The following is a 26,917-nucleotide window of genomic DNA, read 5'->3' as shown; positions in this document are numbered from 1 at the left end:
TGAGTTCACTGGTCGAAGCTGATCTCGTCCTAGCCTCATTTGTTGAAATGCGGGGGTAGTAGAGAATGTCTGCAGAGCTACCATTGTCTATCAATACCCGCCTGGTCATATAGTCAGAGATGAGTAGGGTGATGACTATCGCGTCATTGTGTGGGTGGTGAAGTCGTCCTACCTCCTCGTCCGTGAACGTAACAGCCTGTTGGTCTACTTCCCTCATCTTAGGAGGTCGTCCAGACAGTTGGATGTTCTGCACCACTTTCAGGTATGTCTTCCTTGACTTAGACGACTGCGCCGTCGAGTTTCCTCCTACAATTACCCTTATCTCTCCTAGTGGGGGGCGTGATGATTCTTCCACCTTGGCCTTCATTTTCTCATCTCTCTGGTCTCGTCCAAGGAAGTTCCTCAATTTTTCCTGTCTAATGAGATTTTCTATCTGCTGCTTCAAGTCAAAGCACTCGTCCGTATCATGCCTATGGTCCCTGTGAAAACGGCAGTACTTGCTCCTATTACGCTTGTTGGGGTCTCCCTTCATTTTGTCTGGCCACTTCAAGGACGGATCATCCTTGATTTGCATAAGAACCTGCTCTAGTGGCATAGTCAGGGGCGTGTATTGCTGATTCCTCACGGAGGAACTGGCCTTCTTACCGTCCTTATCTTTCCTCTCGTCTACCCGAGCTTTCTTTGGACGAGGTCCTTGATCTGAATAACAGTGGTGACCCGCTTCCGAACGTTCTGCCCTTTTTCTTTTCTTGGCTATGATAGCGTCCTCAGCGTTCATAAAATTCTAGGCCGAATGGACGAGATCGGCCATGGTTTGCGGGCCTGCTCGTAGAGCTTATGAATGAACAAGTCAGAATTGACCCCATTGTGGAAAGCGGCCAGTAATAGCTTATCATCCATCTCGTCCACCGTCAGGGCCTTCCTATTAAAACGGGTGATGAAGGATCGCAAACTCTCATTTTCCCCTTGCTCTATGGTCAGTAGGTTGGAGAAGGAACGCTTGTGACGCTGTCCTCCAATGAAATTGTTGACAAACAACTTACTCAACTCTTCAAAGGATCCTACCGAGTTTGGGGGTATCTTACCGAACCACACTCGCGCTGGTCCTTTAAGTGTGGTGGGAAAAGCTCTGCACATAATCTCGTCTAGGACTCCTTGTAGGTGCATGGTCGTCTTGAAAGTTGCAATATGATCGCAAGGGTTGCGACTTCCATCATACGAGTCCAGAGAAGGCATTTTGAACTTCGGAGGTAGGGGGTGACTGCTGATGGAAGCCGTGAAGGGGGAGTCCGTTCGGTGAACCATATCATCCACTGGGTTCGCTCGCCTCATGTTTTCCCTCATTTCATCCATGTCTTTTCGCATCTGGTCCATCTCTTTTTCCAAGTGTGGCACCCTTCTTGAAGCAGTACCTCTTGTTTGATCTTCGAACTCGACATTTTCTCCTCCACCTTCCTGACTCGGTGCCCGTCTATCCGCATGCCCATCTTGGCGTTGCCTCCTGAGGTTGATCTCCCTATTCAACTCCTGGTTTTGACGTGTTAGTTCCGCCATAGCGGCAGCCATGGATTGTATATGCTGAATGGAGGGTGGTTGCACGACAGGCGCTGATCTGTGATCGCGAAGGGGGTTGCTAGAAGCATCCCTACTCTCCTGGTGGCCTGGGCTTGTAGCCCTTGATCTTGTTCGAACTATTCAGCCTTTTGTTTGGGAAAGACTAATCGTTGAAAACAGAACAAACAACCGAATGAAAAGAACACTAGATTGTTCCCACAGATGGCGCCAACTGATGATGCTAAGAAGATCAGTAGGCTGGATGCTTCGGACTTGATAGAACCACTTGCTCTCTCTGTGGCCTGAAGAAAAAAGAGAAGCCAATCAAAGGCGACCGGGGCTGCCGGCCAAAAACCCTCTGATGGTAAAGTTAGTTTTTCTCACTATGTTTTTGGAGTTCAAACTTTTTTGGAGTAAAATTCACACATACCTTTGCTTTGTCAGAATTAGCGTTCCCATAGACGGTTACTGAATACTGGAACCTCCCCTGGATTCGAGGAGGCAAAAGGATTAAATGTAACTGCCATAACCGTTTAGGAGTTGCATTTCTATTTCACAACGGATATATGACAGTTATGTGTATAATAAGGGATCATCATATTATATTCGGAGATTTTCCTAAGTATGATATCCTCGTCCTAGAATTCCTTCGTCAAGTGTGCTTGAATTCCAATAGCATCCTCATCCACCAATCTTTATGTGGACGAGTCCTCTCGGGATAAACTGTGCGCATCCCATGGACAAGGGATGGAGCTTCGCCATCGTTCTCAGGACGGCCTTGCCGGTTACCCTCGTTCTGAGGATAACTCCTGGATGGCCGCCGAGGTACTGACCGTCCAGGGACGGTCAGCGTTTTTGTCTCACATCAGTACATATAATATATATGATAGATATATAAGAAGTCAAAGAATGCGGCTATGGTTTTCATTGCCTCTGGGACCTTTCCTTGAGATTATGCTATGCTAGTGTGGTTATATATATATATAATATGGTTGTTTGGGGTTATGTATATCAACTTAAACCCTAAAGTATTAGCTGTTGCCTCTGAGTTTTGATAAATTCAAGGAAAACACATTTTTTGGGTAGAGATACTTTGCATTAGTGCTATCATTTAGTTCAGCAAAGTATTTTACTAGTGGGTCAGTTTGTATAGTTTAGTAAAATTTATATTTTGTGGAGGATATTAAGTAATTTCCATGATTGATTATAGGTTCTATTTAAGAGTATTTTGAGGCTCTTTGGAGGTTGTTTCGACTGGACTTTTAGAGTGATTCAAGTGCTGTAAATAATTATGCATAATACGCACAAGTTTTGTCCTTTAGGTTCTTAGAAGTTAAAAGTTTTCAAAAGTTTATCAAAAAACATTTTTACACTATTGAAAGAGAAATTATAATAGGCTTTTAAATAATGTTTTAAGAGAAATTTTGAATTTTAAATAACATTTTGAATGTCCAAATCCCATTTAAAAGATGGTTTTTAAACTAAACTATTTTCCGAAAATACTAGAGTTTCAAAGTAAGTATTCTAAAAAGATTCTTGTTCTTTAAAATTGTTTCAAACCAAGTGATTTCACAGTCATATTCTTGTTTTTCAAACGGTATTTAAGACGTTCCTTTTAGCAAACTGGATTTTCAAACTTACTCAAGAATTGTAAAAATATTTATATAAACTCTTCAGTTCCTATTCGTTCCCTAAGAGAGTCAAGCATCTTTTGATTTATGTTTCAATTTGATATTGTGATATTCAATATGTCTTTATTGTTGGAACAATTGTTAATATTGAGAAAATTATTATATGTTGTGTAAACTTTATTGTTTGTGATATGTGACTCAAAATGAGTGTTTTTAGAATTGATCAGATATATGTGTAAATCCGCTTACAGGATTGTATGTGAGAATATGTGTTGATCCCTCACCAGCAGGGGTTAGATGTTGGCATCCGCTCGCAGGATTGTATGTGAAAATATGTGATGTGTATATGTGACACTGTGCTCTGATCAATTATTTGTATGTGTTCAAAGGACTTTAAGATTTGATTATATGTGTGTTAAGTAATTCTTTACATGTTTTGAAAACTATATTGAATATTTTGAGTGAAATTGTGAAATCAAACTCTTGCTATGCTTGACTCTATTCCGTTGTGTATTTTGTATAATTACTTACTAGATGTGTGGCTCACCCCATCAATCACTATTTTCAAATTAAAGTGTAGTTGGGAATATAGAACCCTTGGATCGCTTTGTGAGGTGCAAGGTAGAGCGTGGAAGTTGTAGGCGACTTCAGTGTTATTTGAAGACTCATAAAAATTTTAGTTACCTTTGTTTTGTAGTTCACGTTTTATATAATGGAGATTATTTTCAATTTGTGGAGTTTTGAAAAGATTATTAGTTATTATTATTTTTATTCCGCTTAGACTTCACAATATTTTGGAGATTATTATAAATTGTGAATTTTAGTTATTATAAGAGGTTTATCAGAAGCATTGTTTATTTGGAGTTTTATTGAATTAAGTTTAAATAAATTATGTTTATTGAGCTAGGTAAGGTTAGCAAGTTAGTCATGTATCTAAATTCATGTTTCATGGATTTGTGTCATGACAGACATACAATCCTATGAGCGGATTTACACATATAACTAATCAATTCTAAAAACACTCATTTTGAGTCACATATCACAAACAATAAAGTTTACACAACATATAATAATTTTCTCAATATTAACAATTGTTCCAACAATAAAGACATATTGAATATCACAATATCAAATTGAAACATAAATCAAAAGATGCTTGACTCTCTTAAGGAACGAATAGGAACTGAAGAGTTTATATAAATATTTTTACAATTCTCTAGTAAGTTTGAAAAGCCAATTTGCTAAAAGGAATGTCTTAAATACCATTTGAAAAACAAGAATATGACTGTGAAATCATTTGGTTTGAAACAATTTTAAAGAACAAGAATCTTTTTAGAATACTTACTTTGAAACTCAAGTATTTTCGGAAAATAGTTTAGTTTAAAAACCATCTTTTAAATGGGATTTGGACATTCAAAACGTTATTTAAAATTCAAAATTTCTCTTAAAACATTATTTAAAAGCCTATTATAATTTCTCTTTCAATAGTGTAAAAATGCTTTTTGATAAACTTTTGAAAACTTTTAACTTCTAAGAACCTAAAGGACAAAACTTGTGCATATTATGCATAATTACTTACAGCACTTGAATCACTCTGAAAGTCCAGCCGAAACAACCTCCAAAGAGCCTCAAAATACTCTTAAATAGAATCTATAATCAATCATGGAAATTACTTAATATCCTCCACAAAATATAAATTTTACTAAACTATACAAACTGACTCACTAGTAAAATACTTTGCTGAACTAAATGATAGCACTAATGCAAAATATCTCTACCCAAAAAATGTGTTTTCCTTGAATTTATCAAAACGCAGAGGCAACAGCTAATACTTTAGGGTTTAAATTGATATACATAACCCCAAACAAGCCATATTATATATATATAACCACACTGGCATAGCATAATCTCAAGGAAAGGTCCCAGAGGCATGAAAACCATAGCCGCATTCTTTGACTTCTTATATATCTATCACACACACACACACACACACACATATATATACTATATGTACTAAATAGCCACATTCCTTGACTTCGATCTAGGATTATATATATTCAAATCCGAAGGTGGCTTAAGCCAAAATCACATTCTCTTGCAATCCGTGGCTCAATCTAGGATTATATATATATCCTAATGAACAATCTAACATCTAATGTGGATACCCAGCGACAAATCTAAACATTAGAATATAAATTTTAGGATCAAAATCAGATTTCTAAATAACCTTATAAACTTTTAATTTTTTGTTTCTAATTGTGAGAAATCTTATCTTGAACAATCTGATTGTCTCTTCAATTGTATGTGCTCTAACTCCAAGGAAAACACCTCTTAGCCTCTTAGATAAAACCCTGACTATCTCTTCCTCTACCCTGTAGTTTGTATTATAAGATGTGGGCTTAATGGGTAGTGGGCTGCAGTAATAATTAAAAGAAAACCTATAGCCCATCAATTATATTTTAAAGAAAACTCTTAAATAAAATTATGTGGGGTTGTGATGCCCCAATTTGATTGATTGTGTGATGTGTGTGGAAGTGTGATGAGTCCCACATCGAGTATTTACTGGGTAGATCTGGGCTTTATTAACAACTGTAAGGAGTCTCAATAGTGACTAGTCCTTTTGAGGTATAGCGCAGATGTGGCTAGTGCTTTTCCTTGGGTCGTTACATATAGTATCAGAGCGGGATCCGTAACCCTGTGTGGGCTCGAAGACACTACCCCACAAAGTGAGCCCTAACGAGGACGTTAGAGATTTAAGTGGAGGAGGTTGTGATGTTCCAATTTGATTGATTGTGTGATGTGTGTGGGTGTGTGATGAGTCCCACATCGGGTATTTACTGGGTAGATCTGAGCTTTATTAACAACTACAAGGAGCCTCAATTGTGACTAGTCCTTTTGAGGTATAGTGCAGATGTGGCTAGCGCTTTTCCTTGGGTCGTTATAATTACACTCTTCAAATTCATCAGTTAGATTTCAAATCTAAGTATAGCGTGTGATGGACATGTGTTGTGTACCTGTTTGGCTATGTTTTCTCAATTTGACCATCTAATTGGTCTCAAATTTCACCAACACCAATACGTCATCATACTTTTCAATCCAATGACCAAGATTTGAATATGAACTTGTGCATGATGGTCAAATTCCATGTGGCCCCATGAAGATTCGGTCAGCCCCATTCTGATAATCTAACCATTCGATTAAAATTATGTTCCCCAAAGTACTTCTTTTAAAGTTATGTTTTCCCTTGGATCACACATGGGAGTGAAAGGAGGGTTAGTTCAATGTAATTCCCTTAAAATTATATTTTCCACAAAAAATTACTAATTTTCCAAAATTTATTTTTAAAGGCAAGATTAGTAGGTGCTCCCTTGGATCAAACATGAGATTTTCAATTTATCTTTACATTAACCCTTGCTAATCAAGGGTTTTTCAAATGGTTTTCAAACTATAGCTAATTTGTTTCCTCTAAAATCAAAATCATCAATATCTAAACACATGTATTATTCTTAATGCATGTAAGATATCATGGGACATATGGCCCAAAGACTAGGCATGTATATTCTAAAATGACGAAAATACTCTTGAAACAACTAGAATGACCCAAACACTCTTAAAATATCTAAAATGATCAAAATATCTGAAATCTCTAAATTGGCCAAGATACTCTTTAACCTCTAAAATGGCCAAAATTTTTATTGTAGAGGATTTTGGGTTATTTTGGTCATTTTATAGATTTCAAAGTATTTTTGTCATTTTAGAGGCTCTAGTGTTTTTCTTTTCTCATTCTGGAGGATTTGAGGGCATTTTTGTCATTTTGGTGATTTTGGGAGTATATTAATCATTTTAGAGGTTTTTGGTCATTTAAGTGGTTTTTCGTGGTATTTTTGCTCATTCTATATGTAATTTGGTCATTTTAGAAGCTTAGGGAGTGTATTGGTCATTCTACAAGTTAAGGGGTATTTTTGGTCATTTTAGAAGTTTTTGGGTATTTTGGTTATTTTATAAGTTTTGAGGGTATTTTGGTCATTCGAATGGTTTTAGGTGTATTTTGGTCATTTAGAGGTTTTGGGGTATTTTTCGTTATTTTAGAGGTTTTATGGTATTTCAACTCATTTCAGAGGTTTTGGGGATATTTTGATCATTTTGGAGCTATTTTAGTAAATTTTTAGGTTTAGGGATATTTTGGTCATTCCAGTGGTTAATGCTAAAAATAAAATAAAACTGTCCAACCTGATCCAGGTGGGTTGGGTTGGACCCCTGCGATGGATTGAGCTGGATTTCATTTTTTTTAACCCAACTATAATGGGTCAGATTGAAAAAAATCATTAACCGAACCACATGCCTATCTTTAAGTGATAAAAGAAAACTAACATTTTTTTATATAGATTTTTTATAAATAAAATTGGTCATTAAAATAAAAAAGAAAAAAAAGAAGTCCCTTTCCATTTTTTTGAAAGCCTCTTTTTCAGTATTGGAGGGAGAGTTTCCTACTCCAATATTGCAATTGTGGTGGTCTACAGATTGAATTGAAATCCCATGATCCCATTTTTTTCTCAGTATAGTACATACCACTAACATGCTCTCTCTCTTGTTGAACGGTTGAACCTATACACTATACAGAGTTATAGACCTATTGCCAGCCCACTGCAAGTTTGCCGCCGATCATCTCTCATTTGCTGCTGGCCAGGTATTTTTTTTTTCTCTCAATGGCTCTCTTATTCATATTTTTTTTGTTCGTTCATAAAGTTAAAACGAGAAAATAAACACAAAAATCATCTTAAAAAGGCTGGAGCCGTACCCACAATTTTTCACTTGAGAAGCACATTTTTTGTTTCCTTCTCAAGTTCCAACAACAATAACAACAACCCATTGTATTAAGATTCAGTGACGGTGGCCTTACTTGTCTAATTAATTTATTTAATCTTAGTTTTGCTTTTTTTTTAAATGATTATTTAATCTTAGTTTGTAAGGATATTGTTGTCAAACTTTCTAAGAAAGTACTTTTGTTTGTGTAGCAGTAGCACTAGATTCTATATGGTTGCTCTTTTTCTAATTTTTTTTTTAATTTATTGAGAATGTAGACACATACCTTTTTTTTGTTAGATTGATTTTTTTGGACGCTAAGACTTTTAATTTTACTATTTTCTTTTTGTTACTAGTAAAACAAATGTTTCTCTGAGATAGGTTATTGTCTTTTTGTTTTAAGGGGAGTAGAAGAACTTTTTTTTTGATTGAGAAGAAATAACTAAGTTTTAAAATAAAAATTATTTTATGTTCCTACAAATATGTATGTTTTATTTTTAGATGAACAACACAAAGATTTTTTTTTATTTTATAATATCAATACCTTGGCTAGCTAGGCTACATTCTAGAATTTAGATCATCACAAATACATGTTTTCTTCTTGTGTGTTGTTATTACTTATTTGAGTATTGAGTAATAAATGTCACATATGGAGAAAAATATTAAAACATAAGAGAAAAATAATAACGGGGATGAATTAATTTACATTCTCTCTCCTTCTTTTTTCTTTTCTTTTTATCTTTTTTATTTTTTCACTTCATGATTCTTTTGCCTCTTTGTATGAATCTTAAAATTTTACAATTGTCTTTCATGCATGTCTTACCATGTAGTAAACATGATACTTCATTTACTTTAGAAAATAAGTATCCACACTCAAGAAGTTGAAACAGGGCTTATGGGGCTGGGCTAAAGATGGATGATATTATAATACTGTTTTGAATTATTGACTTATCAAATTATTATTTGAATATCTGATTTTCAGTGATGGTTAGTCCTAACTTTTGGTGTTGGATTGTATTTTTTGGTCCTCAGCTATATAGTTTCTTTATATAGTTGAAAAAGTTATTTTGTTAGGGTAACCATGGAAATACAAACACCTCATTTCCTTGTCTTCTATCTTTTAAGGAATTTTGTACCCTACAACTTATTTCTACCTTTGTCTTAAAAAAAATAACACTTAGTTAAGTTCTCATTGTGAATGAATTCAACATAGATAATTAACATTGAACGAAAACATGTCGTGCTGATTATATAATTCATTGAATTCACCAAGGATGTTTACAATGTAGGTTTGGAAAAGACAATTTATCAACAAAAAAAAAGTTTTGGAAAAGACAATTTTACAATTCTTTTCATAGAAAAATTTATTTATGTTTCATATAGATTTTCAATTCTCTTTCTATGTTCATCAATTCGTCTTGATTTAGCTATCCATGAATTTATAACTCCCAAAATATTTGTGTGAGCCTTCCAACTTAAGTAGTGAAGTGCAAGTGATGAAAATGTTAATGGTTGTATAATTATGCTTGAGTTATATGTATGGAAATAATAAAATAAGTAAAGGTTTAGATTTTGTGCTAGTCATGTTATAAATGAGTGATGATAAAAGTTTTGTTATTTTTTCCCACTGTTTTCATTAAGTAAGGTTTAAATTTTGTGCTAGTCCTGTTATTAATGAGTGATGATAGAAGTTTTGTTATTTTGTCCCACTATTTTCATTTCATGCTACACTAGCTACTTTTCTATGATAATTATTACATAATACACTACTTACTAACTTATAAGCATCTATAAAGCAAGAAGTTTACTAACTTATAACCACATCTATGGTATTTTTGAAAAATATAAATGTTAAAATTTTAATTGAATGTTAAAACTATTTAGTAAGTATTTTTGTCATCGATTATAGTTGACCTTTACATTGGTTTATACTCTTTGTTTCAGGTTAAAATATCGCATGCCTTCGGTTACAGTCTTACAGATGATGTTGAGGGGAGATTTATTTCATTGCAATAAGTTTTAGCTTGGAAACATATCTTTATGAGGAATATGTTATTATATGATTAGTATTTGAGAGAATAGATTGGAACTTAAATTATGTTATATGATATTGAACTTGGGCATTGTTTTTCCTTATTAGTAGTTATTGATTGAGCAATTATTATGCTTATATGTGTATTTGTGATTGAAAATTTGTGATGTGTGGGATTGTGGCTTATTATTTTCCATCAGGTACCCATGTAAAATTCAAAATGTAAATTTTATAGAAAAATCCAAAAAAGATGTAAAATGTTATTAGCGATGACATTGTCATCACTAATATTTTATCATATCATCATTGACGACAAACAATATCATCGCTAATATGCAAATTTTAGTGATGACATGTTTGTGGTCATTAATATATTATTATCTGTGACAACAACAAGCATCATCGGTAATAATGACATATTAGCGACAACAAAAATGTTGTCGTTAATAATAATCTATTAGCGACGACAAAAATTTTCGTCGCTAATCATGAGCTAGTAGCGACGACATTTCGTTTTGGGTTCTTGAGTTATTTATGATGATAATTGTCATTATTAGTGACAACATTGTCGTCATTAATAGTAACATATTCGCAACGGCACTAATATCGTCACTAAATGTCTTTTTTGTTACGATTTTTGTTCAACAAAAGTTAGTGACGACATTTGTCATTGCTAATATAATTAATGATGATATTTAAAGCATTAGTGACGATTGTTAGCCGTTGCTAAAGACCAAATTTCTTGTAGTGGTATATGATGTGATAGACTGTGAATGGTTAATTATTATTTACACTCTGCCACGTTACAGTTGTGGCAAGAAATTGTAAAAAATTTTGTGGTCATACTTTTTCTAACATTATTCTTCTTTACACTATCGATAATCACGATAAACTGTATCTATCATGATGATTTCATTAATAAGAATTGTTGTGAATGGTCTATATCATCTCATTCTTGACAAAAAGAAAGTTGTTTTTTGATAATAGATCCCAAGGAGAATAAACTTGTAGTCGTTAGAAACAAGAGAGAGGGAGGAGATGACAAAGACAGAGAGGAGCTCGAATAAGAATATTTTAAGCCTATAACTCTTGATGTATAGTGAATCCTCAACAAACCCTTGAGTCTTGAGGTTATTGAAAATGGAATAATTGACTTTATATAAGAGTTTGATAATTCCTTGACAAGTTCACTAGTTTGCCGTATCTTTTTCTTTGCCTAATTAATGTGTTTTTGGTCAATAACTCTTCACCCAAGGGAGGGACATGCCTATTATAAGGAGACCATCAAAGTTAATGGCAGTACAAACAAAGCCTAAATTTTTACAAAATAGAGATATATAAAAGCAAAGTCATGGCTTTGCATAGATTGCTTTCACAACAACAATTACTTCTATTTGGGTGGACAATTTTAGTGGTAATGGCAGCATCTCAATCCAGTTCAAGTTGCATAAATAGTTGTGGATCACTTAGCATCCGTTACCTATTTGGTACAAGCGAGGGCTGCTACTTTGATGAGTCTTTTTCTCATTACTTGTAACAACACTTCTGGGTCTCCAACGCCATTTCTGCGCCATAGTAATTTAATAGTGCTCAATATATCTCTGGATGGTGAACTATGAGTCTCCAACTTTGTAGCCTGTGGTTTTTATAACAAATCAGGGCATGTTGACAATGATATTTTCGAGCTTAGTTTATTAAGTTTTTCCATTTCGTACATGAAGAACAAGTTCACTGCTGTTGGCTGTGAAACTTTCATGATTTTAATGGTTTATCACGGGGACAAAACTATACCATTGGATGCCTATCACTTTGTGACCACATCGACAGTGTGGTTAATGGGTCTTCCTCTGGAATTGGTTGTTGTCAAACTTCTATCCCAGAAGGAGTAATGAGTTTGTGGGCCTAGGGAGCTTTAATTATCACTCCACGATACTCGACTTCAATCCATGTGGTTTCGGTTTTGTAGGGGAAGAAGATGCGTACAACTTTTTCTCCTTGGATCTTAAATTTTTACAAAATAGAACAACTATTCCCTTGGTGCTTGATTGGGCCATTGGAAATGAGACGCCAGGATGCTAAAAGGAATTTAACAAGCTATGCATGTAAGGCAACATATAGTGACTGTTACAATTTCAACAACGGTCTTGGATATCGTTGCAATTGCTCCTTAGGTTTTCAAGGGAACCCATACCTCCTTGAAGGTTGTCAAGGTACCAATATAAATTCAGCATGTTGTATTGTTATTCGCATATGAATGTCACTAGTTAGTTATTGTTGTTGCTAAATGAACTTATAGATTGTACTAATACCTTTTGATGGGTTGCATTGTGGTTCAGATATCAATGAGTGCGTAACTTTAAACACCTACAACAAGCAATGCCACAACTTTCCTAGGAGTTTTAGTTGCTCTTGTCCCAAGGGGTACGAGGGTGATGGGTTGAGAAATGGAATAGAAAGTCAACTTACAGACAACCAATCAAGGAGTATCATTATTGCACTAGGTGAGTACATGTTGTTATTATTATTATTATTACCAATTTCAATAAGAAATAATATTAGATTATTTAGATGCATATGTGGAGGGGGGGGGGTACATTAATTCCACCACTAGCTTGTTCTCTGAGTGGCTTTAAATTTTGAGCAGAATAAATGGTAACAAAGAAACTTCATTAGCTTTCACTACAACAAAATGTATTTTTAGTGACACAAATTAGTGAGGAAATATTTTTTGTCGCTAAAAATACAACTTTAGCGATGAAATATGAATTTTGTCACTAATAGTGAAAAAAATTATAACATTTAGTGACAAAATATAAATTTCGTCGCTATTGTGATCTGAAAAATGGGCGCTAGCGGAGGGAAACTTTGGTGCAAGTTTAATTAATCTATAGCGACGAAATATTTCGTCGCTAAAAGTTGAAATTTTTAGTGACGAAATATTTCGTCACTATAGGTATTGCTATGGATAGTATTAGTTACGAAAATCATTTCGTCGCTAAAAATAATAATAGTTTTGCACTTCCATGTTTTTAGCGACTAAATCACAATTCGTCACTAAAAGTATGCTTTAGCGATGAAATATGAATTTCGTCTCTAAAAATCTTAACAAAAGCTTGGGTCTTTAGTGACAAAACTTAAATTCGTCGCTAAAAGCTTAAAAGGCTACTACATTTTACGACAAAGAGGTAGCAATAGCGATGGACCAATTGTTGCTAAAGACCACTATAAATACCATGACCTTTTATTTTCTTCCTATTTTCTCTAAGCCATCAGCTTCTTTCCCAAAAGAACCCAACCCACCTCGATCCCAAAAGAACCCAATCCGTCGCCGATAAGCCACCTATACCGTAGTCGATAAGCATTGCTGATAAGCCACTTGAACCATCGCCGATAAGAATGATTCATAATGATTCTTGAGCACACCGTCGCCGATTGAAGAACCACCTGAGCACATCGTTGCCGATTCAAGAACCACCTGAGCACGTCGTCGTAGACACAAACCCACCTGAGCACGTCGTCGCTGATTGAGCACGTCGCCGATCTGAGCACAAACCCAGGGAACCATTCGCAACCGATGTCAATATGAACCATTCGTAATGATTCTTGAAGTCGTTATTGAAGGAAATATGCAGCGGAAAAATAACAAATTTACTTCATTCATAAAAGTTAACATGCACTATGTAAGTTTCAGAATTTGAGAACAAGAGAGTGTACCTTGGAGCGATGAATTTCAAAACCGAAGATCAAAATCACTTGGTAACACTTTCAATCTTCACTCCAATTACACTAATACCCAAGATGTGTGGTCTCTCAATCAGTTTTTCAAAGGGAGAATGTCAAAGTGTCTAACACTTACATGTAACACTTCACAATCATTCTAACAAAAATCTCTACAGAAAATTCTGTATGTTTCTCCTTTTGTGTCTAACCGATTATCTAATTAGGCTGACCTTTTGGGCCTTTCCAATTGGGCTTAAGTGTGTGGCTTGGAGTGGGACCAAAATGGACCAATAAGACACTAGCTTCAATGGGCCATGGACTTTTCTATCAACTCTTGACAAGTCCAAAGTTACCATTAACTATATTTAATACCGCTATATAAATATAGTTGCATTCTAGGCCTTATCTATAAATTATATCCCAAGACTTTATTGTACATGCAACCCCTTCATAAAATATTTTTAGTAATACAAAGTCATGAAAGAAGACTGTCACTTTATAGATTACTACATCTTAATTCCTTGAGTACCCGGTTTAATCATTTGAAGTTATTCATTATATATATTTATGAAATCCAATTCCACAAATATATATACTTTAGTAACTCCTTACTAAAGTGGTTAGACCTAACTCTCTGAATAACAATCCCATTAAACTTATCTCAAGGGAATATTTTGTATCTCTATTAAGAGACTATGAATTCCATCTTGAAAATATATGTTCCATCAACACTAAATGTGGTTGCCCAACATACTGAGATTTTGACCGTTACTCTAGATCTCACTCCTGATATATCCAAGCAACCTCCCACTACGACGAACAATTCTCCCACTACGACGAGGCACCTGTGTACTAGACATCTCATGAGTACTATTTTATGGTGTATCTAATACAACCACATCATCCCTAGTTTCATCCATTGGTTGTTCAACTACAGTTCATCTATTTCACCAAAAACAACTTTACTCCTAGGATTAAAATTATTCATATAATCATCTTCCAAAAATTTGGATTGAGTGCTAACAAACACTTTTTTATCCTTAGGATTATAGAATAAATAACCCTTGTTTTCCTTTGAATACCCTAAAAATATGCACACTTCCATTTTAGATTCCAACTTATTAGACTTCCCTTTCAACACATGTGCTGGACATCCCCAAATGTAGAGATACTTCATACTAGGCTTGCGCCCACTCCACAATTCTTTGGGTGTGTTAGGAACAAATTTTGATGGAACTAAATTCAAAATATGCATAATAGTTTTTAGTGCATATCTCCAAAAGGAAATTGGTAAAGTTAAATAACTCATCATGGACCTAACCATTTCCAAAAGAGTCACATTCCTTCTTTCCGCTACACCATTTTGTTGAGGAGTTCTAGGTGCAGTCAATTGGGATACAATCTCATTTTGAATTAGGTAATCCTTGAAATCCCCAAGAAGGTATTCGCCACCTCGATCAGATCTAATGGTCTTTATGCGTTTGCCTATTTGATTCTCAACTTCAACCCTAAACTCTTTGAACTTTTCAAAGGCTTCGGACTTCCGTCTCATTAGGTACACATAACCATATCTTGAGTAATCATCCGTGAAAGTGATGAAATACTCATAACCTCATTTTGCTTGGGTTGACATAGGACCACATACATCTGTATGAACTAATTCAAGCAACTCTTGGGCTCTTCTACCTTTTGCATTGTTTGGTCATTTTACCTTCCAAACAAGATTCACAAACTGGAAATTCATCAAAGTCCATGGGCTGTAAAAATCCATCTTTGATTAGTTTCTAAAACTTATTTGAATTAATATGACCCAAACGCAAGTGCCAAAGATATGTATCACTAGTAGAAGGAAACTTTCTCTTTAATGATTTTACATGAGAGCTACTATCTAATTCAGAATTGAATAATTCATGCTTGTCAAGAGTTAAAACATAAAGACCATCTACAATATCGTCAGAACAGATAAACATTTTATCCTTCTTTATTACAACATTGTCTTTTAGGATAATACAATACCCATGTTTACCTAAATAAGTTGCAGAAATTAAATTCCTACGAACATTAGGTACATACAGACAGTCTTCCAATATTAAAACCCTAGAATTGAAACACAAATTAAGCACTCCAACAGATACAACTGGAACTCTACTCCCATCCGCTAAGGTAAGAAACAATTCTCCTTCATTCAGCTTTTTGGTCTCTTGGAACCCTTGCAAAGAATTGCAAATATGATTAGTACAACCTGAATCCACACACTAGGAATCCGTGGGATTCTACACCAAAGATATTTCAAGAAGAAAGGAAGTTTTTATACCCTTGTTCTTGGCAGCCTTAAACTTTAGACAATTTCTCTTCCAATATCCTTTCTCACCACAATAGAAACACTTTCCTTTGAGCTTCTTTCCTTTATCGGCAACCCCTAAGGAAATTTGTTTACTCTCTTGCTTAGTGAAGTCCTTCTTCTTCTTCTTCTTCTTACCCTTGCCTTTCGACTTGGGTTGAGAAGTAGAAGCTTCACCCACATTGGCTTCTACACTAGAAGTACCAAGGATGCCTTCTACCACTACTAACTCATTCATTAATTCAGACAAAGAATAAATCTTTTTTTTCATATTGTAATTGAGTCTGAATTTCTTGAATGATTCCGGTAGTGACTAGAATATCATATCCACTTGGGATTCTCCATCAATGTCGGCACCTAAAACGTCTAAAGTATTCAGATTAGAGATCATTGTAAGACAATGCTCTCTCACTGAACTACCTTCAACCATATTGGTATTATAAATTTGCCTCAAGGTTTCTTGCCTTGCTGAACAGCCTTGCTCACCAAACATCTCCTTCAGACTATGCATAATGTCCGAAGCTAGTTGTACATCCTGCATTTGATGCTGTAGAACATTTGAGATAGATGCTAGGATATAGCACTTGACCATTTCATTAGATTTCTGCCAACAATCATATTGTTGTTTTTCCTCAAAAGGAGCATCTAATGAAGGAAAGTTAGGACATGGTTGAGTAAACACATACTTGTGCTCTTCAGCAGTTAAAACAATGTCCAAATTTCTTTTCTAGTCAACATAGTTGGATCCAGTCAGTTAGTTTTAATTAAGAATAGAAACAAGTGGGATAAATGATGCCATGTTCAAATCTGAAAATAATAAACATGAATACAATAAGTAAACTGGACATTATCAATTTAGCATATAAGCATATAATATAGAATCTTAATAAAACCATATAATAATATATGCAACGACAACCCAATCCATGTCTATAATTCCTTGGTAGCAAGTTTACTATAAACATATTAATTAGTTGAGAACTATTCTCATTATTAGTGCTATCATGATAACTCTTATCAAACACTAACAATATGCCGTATTACCTTTAGCCTCTAAGTAATAATGACATAGCTCATTTGAGAGGTTAAAATTACACTTAGTTTAGTGTACACCATTATCTAGAATCATGTGTAGCCACATTTCATCTCCCTTTATAGTGTTTAAACTTGTAGTACCACAAAAATAAAACACCCTCCTTTGGGATCGCGAGGCATATACGCCAAGACGAGGTACTTGTCCACACTACTTTAAACAGGTAAGTTCAATCTCATAGTACTTTGAAATAAACACCCTCCTTTGGGATTGCAAGGCATATACGCCAAGACAAGGTGCTTATCCCACACTACTATGAACTGATAATGAAGGCCGTGAGATCCAACCCTTGTATCTCTCTCCCACTAGATGTTTTAAAATAAAGGTTTTTAAATTTAAAACATGCATAAACAAATTACACATTGCCTTGCTCTTTATATATGTAAAAACACTTGGAAAAATTCTGAATCCACAGTCCTTAATCGATCCTTGACAGATTTTCGATCGATCGAGAATAAGTTCTACGAAGCTCGATTAATTGTCGACAGATCCTCGATCGATCAAGAGATCTTCTGTCAGCTCGATAGATTCTCGAATGATCCTTGATCGATCGAGTGTCGTGAATTTCGAATTTTCCAGAATTTTTCTAAGACAGTTTTTCTACGTTTTCATGTACAAAACAACCAGTATAGGATCATAATGAACAGAAACTGATATCAAAACTGAATTAAATTGATGCTATAGCCTTAAAGTTCAGTTTAACATACTTAAACTAAAAATTAAACAACATCATAACATCAAAATCAGTTTTTATCCAATAATAATTTCAAGATCCATGCAGAAAACAAATTTCTAACAACATGAAACTATTTTCTATAATTCCAAAACTATAAACATGTTAAATAGATACAAAATGAAAACCTGGCTCTAATACTATTTGAAGGAAATATGCAAGTGCGCAACGGAAAAATAACGTATCTACTTTATTCATAAAAGCTAACATGCACTATGTAAGTTTCAGAATTTGAGAACAAGAGAGTGTACCTTGGAGCGGTGAATTTCAAAACTGAAGATCAAAATCACTTGGGAACACTTTCAATCTTCACTCCAATTCCACTAACACCCAAGATATGTGGTCTCTCAATTAGTTTTTCAAATGGAGAATGTCAAAGTGTCTAACACTTCACAATCGTTCTTACAAAAATCTCTACAAAAAATTCTGTATGTTTCTCCTTTTGTGTCTAACCGATTATCTAATTAGGCTGGCCTTTTGGGCCTTTCCAATTGGGCTTAAGTGTGTGGCTTGGAGTGGGACCAAAGGGACCAATAAGACACTAGCTTTAATGGGCCTTGGGCTTTTCTGTCAACTCTTGACAAGTCCAAAGTTACCATTAACTATATTTAATACCACTATATAAATATAATTGCACTCTAGGCCTTATTGTACATGCAACCCCTTCATAAAATATTTGTAGAAATACAAAGCCACGAAAGAAGACTGTTACTTTGTAGATTATTACATCTTAATTCCTTGAGTACCCGGTTTAATCATTTGAAATTATTCATTATATATATTTATGAAATCCAGTTCCATAAATATATATATATATACTTTAGTAACTTCTTACTAAAGTGGTTACGCCTAACTCTCTGAATAACAATCCCATTAAACTTATCTCAAGAGAATATTTTGTATCTCTATTAAGAGACTATGAATTCCATCTTGAAAATATATGTTCCATCAACACTAAATGTGGTTGCCCAACATACTGAGATTTTGACCATTACTCTAGATCTCACTCCTGATAAATCAAAGCAACCTACACCTCATGATCAAGTTCATTATTCTCTTAGGATTAAGAGTTTAGGCAAATATAAGTCGTGAGTTTATTATTCATATGACAGTTGTTGGAAGAATAATAAATCTTACATGGTCCTGTTCAATATGTTTTAACTCTTAAAATATATCAACATACCAACTAGAAATCTCTATTTCCATGATCAAGACAAATCATCTTAGTTGATATGTTATAGTCTTCGCAAATGAAATGCCCAATTTTCGTCACCGACTACGAACTACAATTTGAGTTTACAAGGAATTTGTGATTTACATCTTCTGTGTCTAAATCACATAAATCACATACAATGCATCTCATGGACTATATGATAATGTCCTAATATTCATGTTACCATTATTTTTAGATAATAATAATAAAACAACTTTATTAAACACAACATTAAGTCATACATAATGTCATAAATAATAATATACATAGCATCATACAATAGGATTTAAGGGCACTAAACCTAACAGTTACTGCCGTAGACTTCGACTTCTCCGCATCGGCGACGCTTCGATTTCTCCGCATCGGCGATGCTTCACCTTCCTCTGCGCCGACAATGCTTCGCCTCCCCTTCGCGCCAGCGACGCTTCGCCTCCCTTTCGCGCCAGCGACGCTTCGCCTCTTTCTCCACCTACCGATCTGTATGTCTCATTTTTTCTTTCTTTTTACCTCTGTTGAGTAACACTAGAAGATGGTTTTTTTTTTAATCTTTTATATTTAAGAGAGAAAGAAAAGATTGAATCTTTGATAAAAGTTTGGTTCAATGATTTTTGGGTTTTATTTATTTTGAGAAATTTGTGTGTGTTAGTGTGTTAGCTACTTAGCTCTCCGCTTGGATAATAGGAAAGTTGAGGGAAAAGATAATTTTTTTTTGGGGGGATGGGGGGTATGTTTTATGCTTTGTGCAAAGTTTAGAGCTTTGAATCAAGTTACTTACAAAGTTTATTTGTTTTGTGTAGTTCTATTTAGTGCAAGTTTTTTTTTAATTGATAATTGTTGATCATAAGTTACTATCTGTTATTGTGTTCTTGGAATTATTGTTTGCTATATAAGGTTTATCCTAAAGTTATGTACAAGTCCAGCTTGTAAATCATGGGTGACATCTTACCTTAGCTTATTTTCTGGTTAAATTTGATTAGATTGTTAATCTTAAAGCTATTTTATTTGTATATGTAAGGATTACACTAAAAGTGCCATGTACTTGTAGATTATCCCTTGATATAAAATAATTATGTGGTAAATCTACCATGCCTATGACTTAAACAATTGCAATGGTACTAGTTCACTTTGGTTTCCATGTCTTTGTGACAATTTGGTTCATAAATATGGTGTTATGGAAGTATAAATGCTCTTCTTCTTCTTCTTCTTTTTATTTTTTTTAAGAATTTGATTTGAATCTTTATTCTTATTGAATGACATAGTAGATTTCAAATTCTAATTGGATTCGTGCTTTTCAAATAGCTAGCAAGCTATAACTGAATGTGGGGAATGAGTTCAATGAATATATCTTAATGTATGAGGATGATGATGACAACTTGTATATTCTAATGTATGTGTAGTTAACTAGCAATATTAAGCCATCATGGGCTCCCTCGCAACTGGGTTAGAGCTGATCAAGTTTGACCAGAGCATTCAGGTATAATGTGGATTTAATAAAGAGAATGATAAACTCAGGTATAATGTGAACTATTACTAATCAGTTGTATTTGTTAGATTTGCATTTGGATTTTGAGGATCAAATTCAAGAGATTCACTTCTTTTTGTTTGTGCTTAAGCTTAAGTACTGAGCTAATTTTGGTTGGGATTTTTTTTTTTTGGTGTGTTATCCATTTCTTAGTAAACTAAAAGTTTTTTCGTTTTTCTTTTGTATGTGGGCTTAAGCTAACTAAAAGTTATCTTTCTTTTATCTCCTGCTCTCTTTCTCTTTTGTGGCTGAAGAAATTGTGAGGAACAAGGTGAAGAACACAAGTTAACTTTGGATTTTTTCTAAAAGTTGTAAACTTAGCTTGAGCAAAGTAAGTATTTCTAGCTAAAAACTTATAAAACTCTATACTTGTGATGTTGGAAATTGGATTTGTGGTGGTATGTTGTATTGGAGCAAGTAGGTGGCTTGCATGGTGTTATAAGGTGGTTTAAATTAATATTTGGAGTGTTTTTCATTTCTTGCAAATGTGAATGAGTATTGTTGATTAGATGTGATGAATAATATTTTATTTGATTTCAATACTTGTAAGCATTATAGTTGTGATGTTTGTGATTGGTTTTGTGTTGAGTTGTTGTGTTGGAGCAAGCGGTGACTTGTATGGTGTTATAAGGTGATTTAAACTAATATTGGGAGTGTTTTCCATTTCTTGCAAATGTGAATGAGTATTGTTGATTAGATGTGATGGATAGTATTTTATTTGATTTCAATACATGTAAGCATTATAGTTGTAATGTTTGTGATTGATTTTGTGGTGGGTTGTTGTGTTGGAGCAAGCGGGTGGCTTGCATGGTGTTATAAGGTGGTTTAAATTAATATTGAGAGTGCTTTTCATCCCTTGCAAATGTGAATGAGTATTATTGATTAGATGTGATAAATAGTATTTTATTTGATTTAAACGCTTGTAAAACTCTATACTTGTGATGTTGGAAATTGGATTTGTGGTGGTATGTTGTACTGGAGCAAGCGGGTGGCTTGCATGGTGTTATAAGGTGGTTTAAATTCATATTGGGAGTGTTTTTAATTTATTGTAAATGTGAATAAAACTTGTTAATTAGTAGCAATTGTGTTCCTTTATTCGATTTCAATATTTGTAATCATTGTACTTATGATGTTTGTGATAGGTTTTGTGGTGGGTTGTTGTGTTGGAGCAAGCGGGTGGCTTGCATAGTGTTATAAGGTGGTTTAAATTCATATTGAGAGTGTTTTTAGTTTCTTGCAAATATGAATGGACCTTGTTGGTTAGATGTGATGAATAGTACTTTAATTGATTTCAATACTTGTAAACACTCTATACTTGTGATGTTTGTGATTGGTTTTGTGGTGGGTTGTTGTGTAGATTTTTTATTGGTGGCTTTTAGGAGATTTACTTTTGGCATTACTTGAAGACATATGAGAACATCTTCCATTAGTTCTAATTATATTATGCTACACTTTTTGTATTATTATAAAACATCTTGAGTTATTGTATATGTTGCAAACAACTATTGTATGGAAGGAGTTTGAATTAGATACTTGTTTTATTTTTTACTTGTGGAATGTATGGATCTTTTTTTTTATTAATGTGTTGTTGAAATAAATGTATTATTCAAATGTGAGGTTTTAATAATCTAATAACAGGTTATAGATTAATATCAAAGGCATGAAAAAAAAAAAAAAACAGAAAATAAGATTTAGCGACGAATTTTTGTCACAAATATAGCAATAAAAAATTGTTTTAGTGACGAAATATTTCGTCACTAAATGTAGCAAAATTTTGTAAGAAATAGTTTTAGTGACGAAAATTTTCGTCGCTATATGTGCTTCGATTTTCTTAAAAATAGTTTTAATGACGAACTTTTTTATCACTATATGTACCCGGAAATAGTTTTAGTGATGAAATTATTCATCACTAAATATGATTTAATAAACTAAAGTGTTTTTAGTGACAAAATATTTTCATCACTGAATGGTGTTTTTAGCGAGGAAAACATTTAGCGATGAAAAGTTTTCGTCTCTGAAGTTTTTTTTTTTTTTTTTTTAAATCAAATTAAACTTTTAGTGATGAAATTTTTCGTCACCAGGATTTTTAGTGACAGGGTTTCAGCGACGAAATGAGTTTCGTCGCTAAAAGTTCGATTTCGTCACTAAAGGTTCTTAGTGACGAAAAAATGGACTTTTAGTGACGAATGTTTTCGTCATTGAAAATATATTTTGTTGTAGTGTTTCTCAAAGCTTTAGGTATACCAAATTACCAATGGCTAGGGATCGGATGGTAGAAATGTTTTGTTCCCCTCAATCTACTTTGTCCTATATGCGGGTTTTCTCAACCTGATAGAGAGGATATCTAATGAGATGGAATAATGAAAGCATTGTCTTATAGCATGTGGGAAAATTCACAACCTAATGACAAGTGGATAAAAATTACAAACTAATTTGACTCTATATATATATAATTCAATACTAAAAAGTATCAATTGAGGCGTAAAACTCTTGACTATTAATTTGATCCTATGTATGTATAATACACAAATGTAAAATTAATGGACACTGTGTTGAAGTCTATAATTTACTAAGTTGACCATCACCTCACATGATATTATAAATAATATCATTGAAAAATAATTAGTGTTATTCACAAGAATTTAACAAATTGCCGTTCATATTTCATGATATTTGTATTTTGATTTTTAAAATAAAAATTATACAATGAGATTGTGAAAGATTTTTCAATATGGTGTTGTAAAAAACAACATTATTGTTAAATAATTATAAGTTTATAAATTGTAAGTTACATATATATTTTATTGGCGAAAAACACACTTTTAAGTTTAAGGATGAAAAATGGAAATTCATACAAAGTTTAGGAACAAAAACAACATTTTAGCTTTATAAATTATAATTTTAACTTTTCAGTTATAGACTAAGGCTAGTAAAATTGAATTATTAATTTTTCTTATCCTCTTATATCCTTTAAAGAATTGCTACTTCACAATATTTTTATAACATTTTTGCAACAAATTTTAAGTAATAAGTTGTTACTGATTCTAATATGAGTTTATCATTGCCATTACTTTTTTGCCCACCAGTAATAGATAATAATTTACCACTTAAAATTTGTCATGAAAATATTATAGACAAATTTCATATCCTTTATACTCATCTGTCAACAATAAAAAGCTTGATTTCCAAAACTAATCCATCCATTATTTTTCCCTTAGCAATGTTCCAGGAAAGTTTTGGCCTTTCGGAGTTTGATTTAATGTAGGTTTTTATCATGACTTTAGGAACATACAAGTCATATCTAGATTATATCCCAATACCCAAAAGTAAAAGTCACAGTTAGAGTTCCCCATTATCGTTTATACATACCAAATCAACTTAATAGTTAATACAAGTATAAAACCCCTAACAACACTGTCGTAATCCAAATCCACACAAATAAATACAATTCAGATATCATAGCTTCCTTCATTGATACAAGAAAAACTATTACTGTTTTAGTATATAATAAGCAAAGTTGTTGAAGTCAATTCATCGCATTCTAGATTTTGGATGAAAAATTAAAAACAAGTGTAAAATAAAAATTCTTGGCTTATGCTCAACTAACAAAGGAACGTTAGTCTTTTCAAAATAAAAGTCAAAATTCAAACTTGGTTAGCCATTTCTCTTATATACTTATAAGTTTATTTCACTTCAATATAATTTGACATCAACCACATATGGAGGCCGTCATGGAAGATATGTACTTATGTGGCAGTCACTAACTATTCTGTAATTTAAGTCTTGACACATTCATGATAAAGACATTTCATCCTTACTTTCGTGGGAAAAATGTCTAAAGATTGCAGCAGAAATTGCAAGAGCAGTTGCATATTTGCATTCTACAACTTCAGTGCCCATCATTCACAAAGATGTGAAAAGCACAAATATATTGTTAGATGATAACTACATAGCAAAAGTGTCCGATTTTGGAGCTTCAAGGTTGGTACCTCTTGATCAAACACAATTAACCACTTTGGTACAAGGAACTTTTGGATACTTGAATCCAGAATACTTTCATAGTAGTCAATTAACAGAAAAAAGTGATGTTTATATTTTTGGTGTCGTTATGGCAGAGCTACTATCAGGTAAAAATGCAATTTCTTTTGATAGGCTTGAAAGTGAGAGAAACCTAGCAATGCACTTTGTTTCTGTAGTAAAAGAGAATCGTCTACTTCAAATTTTTGAGGATCACATTGTCAAAGAGGGTAGTATTCAGCATCTAAAGGAAGTTGCTAATCTTGCAATAAGGTGCTTAAGCGTTAGAAGGGAGGATAGACCTTCCATGAAGGAGGTAGCAATGGAGCTTGAGGGGTTGAGAATTACGAAAAAACACCAATGGAGAAATGTTGATGTCTACATAGAAGAGACTGAGTGCTTGCTCAATGCTCCTACTCACTCTTTAAACATTGATTTTGGCACTGGTTGTTCTTCTATAAGAACAACTACTGGGTATGATAGTATGAGAAACCAAGTATTGAAAACACCGGATGATGGGAGAAAATTAGTTAGTACGATAATATTTTTGCATCAATTGAGAATTGAATAATTAATATATCTCTTGTTAATCATACAGTTCACATGCACTTTTTTTTTCGTTACTTTAATTAATTTAATGAGGTTGTAAAAAAACCAGTATATGGACAAAGGAACATGCATCCCCACAGACACTAATGTCTAGGTGATTCTCTACTTCTCTTCTTCATCTAATTGTCTGGGTGGTCTTCAGTATTCACTATCATCTAGTTTATGCTGCTAGGAAATTCTCTACTTTCGGAGGTTGAGGCCGACCACTGAAGACCCTGCATAAGAACTCAATCATATGCTGCAAGCACCCAACGAAGTTTAAAGTTAGCTCAACAACAAGAAATTTAACAACTGTTTTAGTGTACAATGTGTTTGGAAAAATCGATTCTTAAAAATTCTTCAAAAATCACTCCCGTATGATATGGTAAGAGAACTAAATAAATAAAAAACATACTCCTAAGAACCTCCAAAAACACCAAAATAACAAAAATGTCCCCTCTCCCTCTCCCTTTCCCTCTCCACCGCACCCCCCCTCCCTCCCCTTATCAACCACCAAAATACCCTCTTAAAACCTCAAAAATAACTATAAAATACCTCTGGAACATCCAGAATTATCAAAATACTCAAAACCTCCAGAAAGTCCAAACATCTACAATGTCCAAATTGACCAAATACGGAATTACCCTTAGCCATTCAAAATAATCAAAATGGACATTTAGGGGATATTTTGATCATAGTGCGGGTTCCAGATGTATTTTGGTAATTCTAGAGATTTCAATAGGGGTGACTATATTTGACATGAGCCAAAAACATGGGCGAACCTAGGATTTCAAGCTAGAGGGAGCCAAAGTATAAGGAAAAAAAAAAATCAAATAGGTATCTATATAGTATTAACAAACTATCAACTAAGATAAATACATTAAATTATTGTTTCTTAATACGTTAAGATGCAATTATCTACTAACAACGACAAAAAAACACAAAATAATATTGTTTCTTAAGAGCGTCAGTTATTGCAAAAAAAATATTATCTTCACAAACCAAAAATTACTTTTGCTTCTTTAATATAGCATTTGAAATATCTCGTACAGGAGTGTTTTTGTTATTTGGTGTTCTAAATACTAAATATTTAGCATTTAGGACACCTGTTGCATGCTAAGACTCAAATATTGGGCTAATTAGGATTTTTTATTTTAAAGTTTTGTTTCTGTTAAGTTTTTGAGTTGAGTAGTTGCTAGTTGAGCTAGGCTAATTAAAATGGAGGGGGTATAAGTTTTTGGAAGAGGGAGGTGCAACTCTAGAAATAAAAATATATAACCAATAAATAAAAAATTTCTTCTTTTTCTTTGGGCCAGGGGGTGAAGGACAATTTTTTTTTCATCAGGCCGGGGGGGGCCCAACCCCCTTGGGCCCCACCCTGGGTTCGTCCTTGCTCGAAAACATGATACAGAGTTAGAAAGTTAGGGTTTAAACTTAACGCGTTAATGTCAAATTTGGTTGGAACGGAATTAACCTGTTTAATAAACATGTCAATTCTAGTTTGACACATGAAACCTATTTGAACTCATTTAACCCATTTAATTGAAGGTCAATTTTACCAGTTTACCTTTCAAATTTTAAAGTAGTAATATGACTCATTCATTAAACAGAACATGTCGATGTCAAACAATCCAAACACGATTATTAATGTGTCATGTTTGTGTTGTGTT

General features: G+C 33.7%; 1 pseudogene; it reads left to right on the top strand.

Annotated features, from left to right (window-relative positions):
• Positions 1-11,371: 11,371 nt before the first annotated feature.
• LOC142620443 (wall-associated receptor kinase 2-like) lies at positions 11,372-25,230 on the top strand (annotated as a pseudogene).
• The last annotated feature ends 1,687 nt before the right edge of the window (positions 25,231-26,917 follow it).

This window comes from Castanea sativa, chromosome 12 (genome assembly GCF_040712315.1).
Source record: "Castanea sativa cultivar Marrone di Chiusa Pesio chromosome 12, ASM4071231v1".
NCBI lineage: Eukaryota > Viridiplantae > Streptophyta > Magnoliopsida > Fagales > Fagaceae > Castanea > Castanea sativa.
Note: the sequence above shows the minus strand (reverse complement) of the source record. Positions and strands in the feature narration are given on the sequence as shown.